The sequence below is a fragment of the Halyomorpha halys genome, unplaced genomic scaffold (assembly GCF_000696795.3).
Source record: "Halyomorpha halys isolate HHAL.00 unplaced genomic scaffold, Hhal_1.1 Scaffold2615.1, whole genome shotgun sequence".
In the NCBI taxonomy this organism is placed as follows: Eukaryota; Metazoa; Arthropoda; class Insecta; order Hemiptera; family Pentatomidae; genus Halyomorpha; species Halyomorpha halys.
The window spans coordinates 13,318-21,298 of NW_027112160.1; positions in this window are offsets into that span (position 1 = coordinate 13,318).

Here is a 7,981-nt window from a genome sequence, read left to right on the forward strand (position 1 = left end):
TGAATATGACGTTGCAAGTTTTTATTAATTATAATTTCCTTTTGAACGTTTATTGGAACAAATGGTACAAGGCAAAAAGTAATTTTAACAACATTAGATTGTAATTAGTAATTGGTGATCATTAGTGATTGCTATCCACAATTATAATTGCCGCGGTTCATCAATTATTTGAAATTACCAATTAATATTACTTTAAATTATGATTTAATTTTTGGAAATTAAAATTAGATTGATTTGGAAGTACGTAATCGCCATTTACTTTTTCTAACGTTACTAGGAAAACTGATTCTTGCCTAAAGAAAACGTATTCGATGTCCCTTTATAAAAATGTTCCTATTTTTCCAAAATTCAAGCATTGATTTTCCACAGTGGGCTCATCTCCTAGAAGGCCCGCTGGGAACCTGAAGCCAATTTCACTGAGGGAGCCACTCTCTATTCAGGCTAATAGCCCTAAGAGGTTGTAGAAAAGGACCGACTCCTCCTGTAGCCGCTGAATGCCCATGCACTTTTTAAAAGCAACCGCTACAATTATCTGTATTTACCTCTAAAATTGCTCGTTGCTGAGCATTTTCTAATGTACACAGGGCAATTACTCATTATTCTAACTTTCTAAGAATTTAATTTCTTTGGGAATTTTTTTTTTTTTTAAATTACCTAAAAAACCGTGTTACGAGCAAAAAATAATGTTTTCTATATTTCATCATTTTGTGAAACTATTAAGACCAGTGACATTACGTATTGATCTCTGGAAATCAATAAAATAATATAGATATTTATTTCTGAAAGTATAGAAAATCGTTATTTTTAAACTTTAGGGATTATACTTCATAAAATAATGTGTTGACGATTCCCATTTTATTTAATATCATTCATAAATTCAGAAAGTATAATTTACTACAATAAAGCGTCTTATTTGGTTTTCTCTGGCTGTTTCCGAGTATTGAGGAGAGCGGATCCTAAAGGTTGCTACTCTTTTCTAACCTAAGTGGCAGGGCAGAGTTTTTAATCTATGGGGCCGTCACTAAAAGTCAACCCACCCAGGTCAGAATCGAGTCAGCGCCGTTACACTTATGAGATTGTTAAAGTGACACTCTAACTCCTCGGCCTACACACTATATATCCTTCTGAAGGTCGTTTCATAAAATACGTTCCTCATAGAAAAAAAAATATTAAGTGTACAAAAAGCGGTACTAATTGAGCTCAAAAGGGGCAAGCGAGAATCAGGGAAATATGATCCAAGCCAGACGAAATCAACACAGAGTAGAAATAAGTAAGGAGATATTACAAGCACACTTTAAATTGTAATCAGTTGGTCGAGTCACGTTCGAGTATGAGGAGAACATGAAGGCAAAAACAAATGGAGGGAATCTTTGTCCACCTGACCGGCCCCCAATCCCAGTTTGGTGGCCTATCTTATCTTGCTTTAAAAACACATTCACTTATATTGAGCTATATAACTATCAGTAAAACGGGGAATCGACGGTGAAAGGAAACAAAATTTTATTCCTTTCACAAATAAATGTTGAAAGTTTAATTATGAAAGCTCAATAATTGCAATGGAGTGTTCTTCGATCCGTTGTGTCGAAAGTAGTACTGGGTAAGCTAAAAAGCGAATCAAGAGAGAAGACAAAGGGAAGATCACGGAAGGGGGAAACCCTGATTAAATTATCATTGATTATGAATAAGGGGAAATTACAAACACAATTTTGATTTATATATCTTTTACCATTTCTATCATTGATCGGTCCCCTTTCTGATCCTTCACGTTATGGCATTAAATTCATCTTAAAACTTTGATAAGTTTGCAGGTCTTTTTATTTATTTAATTGTTATCATTTTTTTTAAAGGTTTTAGTGTTGAAGGTATATATTGAACAGTATCTTTGTTTGCGTTTATCATCATTTTTCCATTATTGTGAGAGTATTTCCAAACACAAATTGATGTCAATAAAATTATACGTCATTATTATTGAGACAGGAAAAAAAATCAAAACAAAGAATGATAGTAAAATAATACAAACTTATTTTATGAAATACTAGATTTGTTGATTTAACTGTGTTTCAAGCCGAATTATGGACCATTAGTAACTCGCCACTCCCAAGAACATTACTAATTAACTGTTGAAAGAAAACTAAAAAATAAAAAAAGGAAATATGAATATCTTGGTTAGAATAGTTTTTAAGGATTTCAATTAAGCGTGTGTCTTGTAGTTCACCCCATATACTCAATTAGGCCAACGAAAGGTAACATATGATTTCGATTATAATTTTAATTACTTTGACGAAAATGGTAATTGTAATTTCGGACTACAATTGCAATTACGGTAGTTTATCAAGCGATTACCGATTACATCTCATTGTAATTTAATATCTGGATTTTCAAATTAGAGTAATAGTAATTAAAGTGAATTTTTGTCTAATACTGTCGTGGGATCATCAATTTTTTTTTATTCCTATTTTTCTTCTGTTTCTAACTGAAAGTGCTATTGATTCATGAAATTTCGTTAGTTATCTTTGACTTTCAATCTAAATAGTTCATTACAGGTCTTATGCGTAGGTCTTTGCAGCTAGGGAACTTCAGTGGTGCCTGTTCGAATCCGGCCTGTGGTGAGGAGGAGGGTGTCCACTGTTAATACTGTGTTAATGTTAAAATACGTTGGTACCCTGTAGCTAACAGTACTCTTCCCCCATATATCAGAAATGACTAGGAAGGTAGTCCTAGAAAAAAGAAAAGTATGTATTCTACTGACTGAAGTAAATATATAAATAATAGGATTGTTTGCGGCACGCTACCTATTTATTATTTAATGTTACATAATTAATTATTATTTAGTTCCTAACCATTATATCCAGGGCAATTGGCCACTCAAATATAAAATGTTATTATTCATGGTGGACTAGACCTCCCTGAATAAAATTAATTTTCATTTCATTTCCATGCCCATTACATCCTCACATAGCTATAGAAAATCTTTCAAAAATGTCAACAGTCCGCTGTACGTACTGTGTTACACTTCGTTAGCTGTAATAAATCCATAAATAGGTATACAAATATTAAAGACGCCGCTTAAAATAAAAAATAGAAAATTAGTTCCTAATTATATTAAACTAAAACTAATTTGAGAACGAATGAAATTTAGTAGTCAAAGGTTTGAAAATATGAAGGTAGGGTTAGGTATTTTAAGGATCCATTGTGTTAGCAAGAGTTGGATAGGACTTATTACCCGGAGTGTTCACACAATGCTTGGAATTAGGGAGAGTAAAGAGATAATTATTTTTGCAAACATTCTCAACTACTCGCACGCGGTTAGCTGCCCGCTTGTTCCGTTTATAGCTCGTGTACAGTTCGTAGAGAAATCGCCAATTATAGTCAAGATTCGAAATGGAAACTGTATAATTTTCCACTATTAGGGAATTCTGGTTCTAGGTTGGTGAAGTGTGTCATGCCCTGAATTTTAAAAATACTTTAGCATTGTTTTTGCGAGAAATTATTTCTGTTAGTAAGTGCACAACTGTAGTCCGTGCTCATTATGTGGTTACAATTAAATGATATGCATACCCCATTTCCATTGCTATTGGAACAAATTTTATAATTAAGTAACCTCATATTTAATTTTAGTAGGAATGTTGATCATGGATACACGATAAACCAAATTAAGATTTAACCTATACTGACAACCAGTACTTCCAGGGAGCTGAATACATTTATTGTAGTATTTATAAAACCAAAAAAAAAAAAAAAATAATAATAATAATAATGTGACTAGGGTGTTGAATTAGAAAAAAGTTTGAAAATGGCCAAAGGTAAAAGGAATGAAACGTTATTAAAATAATGTATAGTGATAAATATACAGTTATGGTCTGAGTCAGCTATTATTTCGATGTCAGCTGACTGAGGGGGTCAGCTGATCGAAGGTAGATAAGAGATGTACCGAAGTGTTAGATCTTATTCCTACTCCTCTTTTTTGACATTTTGCTTTCGCCAATACTTAACTTATATATACGAAATAAAATTATTTTGAAGTACTTTATTCTTTTTTTATTTTTATTTTTATAGAATGTGATTCTAAGGAGATTTGTCTATCAATCATTCTGACAAATTTAATTTTAACAGTAATATTGGACAGGGAGGGGTTATTCAACACGTTACCCTATTAAAGGGTAGAATGTTCGAATTATGAAACGAGGTACAAACGGGTTATATTTATTTACCTTAAAAACAATTACTTAACTCGTTCTTCACTATTTATAGTAAATTCTATTGTGCTTTACTTTGGAACCTAACACATTGCATTACAAATGAACATATGGTTTATAACTTATTGAGGCTGCCATTGTACAAAGCGATTCTCAGTAAATTGAAACTGTAGCCTAAGATAATGGACATGATAGCCGGATTTCCACCGCACCTGACACCGTGGATCAACTGTACGGCCAAATCAATCAGCGCTTCACGTCCAAAATTAAGCCGTACCCTTCCTTGATGACCACCTGAAGCTCTAAATAATATATGGGGTTCCAAGTTATAATTACGAATATTGATCTACAAATGTGTTTGTATTTATTACAAGTGATACAAATTAGTGTCAATCACAGAGTGAAAAATATTTCTGATTAAATAATGCTATTTGATTTGGAAATCCCATGTGACCAAGTGTTTTTATGGTAGAAAAAGTGAGATTTGTTGTAATCCTACTGCGGATATCAAATAAAAATGAATTAATAATTTTTGAGTATAACTCTATAATAGTATAATGAGTATAACTCTAACGTGTGACCTATTGAAATAGGGCGGTGATTGTTGAATTTTTGCATATCTCATTTTTTTTAATCCTTTTCTTTTCAGGAAAAGTTTGGATGAATATCAGCATTAGCATTATATTTCAATCATTTCCTTTAGACTTTTAAATTCTATATATTTTTTTTTTGCCTGATTGTTTCTATCATATTCTACGGTTTGTTATTTATAAAAGTTTTAATGATTAATGATTTCATTCGTAGAGGTACGACTACGTTTTTATTTTATTTTATTTTTTAATACACTAATGTATTTTTTAAAACTCACCTACACATCTTTTACCGATTCAATATTGAGGTAAACAGCCCTTAGACAGACTGTTCATAGCAAATTTGATCATATTAAGAATAATGCATATTTAATTCGTTAATATGGTAGAAAATGTGTGACATCTAATATGATTCATAGTATTTTCTGAAAACTTATTATAATTTCGAAATCGGATTTGCTAGAATTTTTTTTTCCAGTAAACAAAATAAAATAAAAATGCGTACTATCTTAAGTTATAGTGATTTTGATCAATATATAATTTAGTTGGAAATTATTGAAGTTTTTTGTTCAGAAGTACTTCTTTTTTTCTGAATCATAGTGAGTGTAATGTTAGATTAGGTGTGCATTTATATTTAATATATATCTTGTCTTAAGCTTTCGGGGTATGAAACAGAAAAATCAATAATAACTGTGGGTTTAGAGCATTTAATTTTATTTTGACGTATAGGACCTAATGCCTGTTGCGGTCAAGGTCAGAGTCAAGGATTGATTTAAAGCAACGTTCTGTGCCCATGAAAAGTGTTTGGGTGATGCCTATGTAAAATGGTGCAAGTTAACTAGCTTAAGCGACAGTGAATAATAAAATGAATTTATTCTTACATATTTACAAACACAACGTATAGTTGAGTGATTGGAGATATCTCTCTGCCTTAGGTTGTCAGAGCGGGAAAATATATATGTACACTTGAGGAGAGGGGGTAGGAAGAGCATGGAAGTAGGAGGAGATAATTTAGAAAACCCATTTGAATTGCCCCGCCTGAAGAACCCATGAAATTATAAATAAATATTTGGGAGGGGAGAAAAAGGCGTGTCTTGAAAGAGAGTGTGTCCTTTGTCAGGCTTTCCCAGAATTATTGGAAGTGTTATCCAAGGATGTTAATAAGATAGATAGAATCACATTAATTTAAAGCTACTATATTAAATTATTACTGAGTTGGTAGCTACCATGGGGAACACCGTTAATAGAGTTAGAGTAAAGGCGACTCCTTTGCAGTTGGTTCGGGCCTTAAGCAGGGTGACCCTTTAGCCGCTCTCATTTTTAGTTTTTTCCTAAAGACCATCGCGGGAAGACAAGATTAAATAATGGAGAGACAATATTTTACAGAATGACTAAACTGCTTACATTTGCAGAACTAGAAATCAGCATTCTCTGAATTTTTATTGGAAAATATCATGAAAATTACTACCCCTACGAAGATACCCAATATAAAGTATTTTATAGAATATCAGACTAGCTTTAATTTGAGTGCTAATAGACATCAGAACGTCAAATGATTCCTGAGATATAGATTTCCCAAAATAAGTCCAATAACTGCTAATTTTTTATGAAATCTTGTTTTTTAAAAAACCATATCTCGGAGACTGTTGAGTGTGAACATCTATTTACGGCTCATGTTTTAGTAAATTTACTATTCTTAAAATAGTGTTTTATAAGATTTCTTATTGTTACAGGGAATTTTAAAGATATGAAACTCCGAATGAAAAATTATTTACTTTCTTTAACGTTTTACAACAGCCGGTATTATTTATTCCACTTAACTATGGTGGGCAGACTCATCACTTTTGACAAGTAACTATACGTAGTTTACGTTAAATTAATCAACAATTGGGATGAAATAACTGCTCTTTTCTCCTATTGTGCTCATGAACTAATAGTTTTATTTACTTTATTACTTTTATTTAATTGCTCACGCGTCCAATGTCAATGGACAGTTTTCTTCTCTGCCTGAAAAAATTAATATGTTTAAAGCTATCTTCACAGCAAAGGTCCATCTAATCCGTTGTGTTGAAGAAGTAGATAGGCTGCCGTTGAATTCCCCTTAAAATGTCAAAAGAAAAAGAAGCTACCTGGTCAGCAATAAATGGAGTTTTTCAACTACAAAAAAAGGTTGTGGAATTTCAGAACTTGATTGTTTTTCATCGTTTCCTGGCTCAGGTATTTTATAAATGAATTCCTAGTCCTTAGTGGGGCGTGACGTGGTCTTCAATTCTGGCTTTTTGTTGCAGAGCTGACAGCCTAAACTTGTTTGTTTAAATTGAAATATTGCTTAATATATCTGAGCTGCATAGCTGGTGCTTTAAATACCCAGGTCAGTTATGAAATGTTTTGAAATAATATTTATATTTATATTAATGTTGCTATATTTAAAAGGAAATAATTTTTTTTTTTTTTTTACAATGGTGCATGAAGACAAAATGTACATATTGAGAATAATTAATACAAAAGTTAATCATTTTAATAAAACAAGAAACGATAGCCTTTTAAACCCCAATAGCTTTGTATACTTAGTGTAACATTATTATCAGAACACATTATTTATAATCGCAAAACGTAATAGTGATATGGAGGATTATCCTGTGTTGATTTAACTGCGCATGAAAGATAACTGGATTTTTAAGAATGTGATTATTGAATTCAACTCATCTTGAAACACCCCTGAGTGTTTTTGAGATGATTAAAAAACAAAATCAAGAAACTTTTGAAAATTAAAAACAAAATTCTGGTGAGTACGTGTGCCACACAACTTTTACTTACCATCTCATTTAGAATTGAAATTAATCCTTGCTCATTTTAGAACAGATATTATTACATTATTCACTGTGGTAGTGCATCCACTAATCAAGGAGACTTTCAGTTAATAAAGTGACTAATTCCAGTTCAACAGTTTTATGTAAAGTACTTTTAATAATATTCCTCGTTTAATCATTTTTCTCGCATAAAAGTATGGTTTAAATACAAAAATACAACTGTTCACTAAAATTTGCTTTCTTATCTTATATATTAATTTAATGCTGAATTGTTACAGATACAATATTCAATATATAATGGAGTTAAGTCATCCTATCCACTGAAAAATCCATTTATAGTATAGGTAAAATTTAAAAATATAATTATGTCATATCTATGGTGACA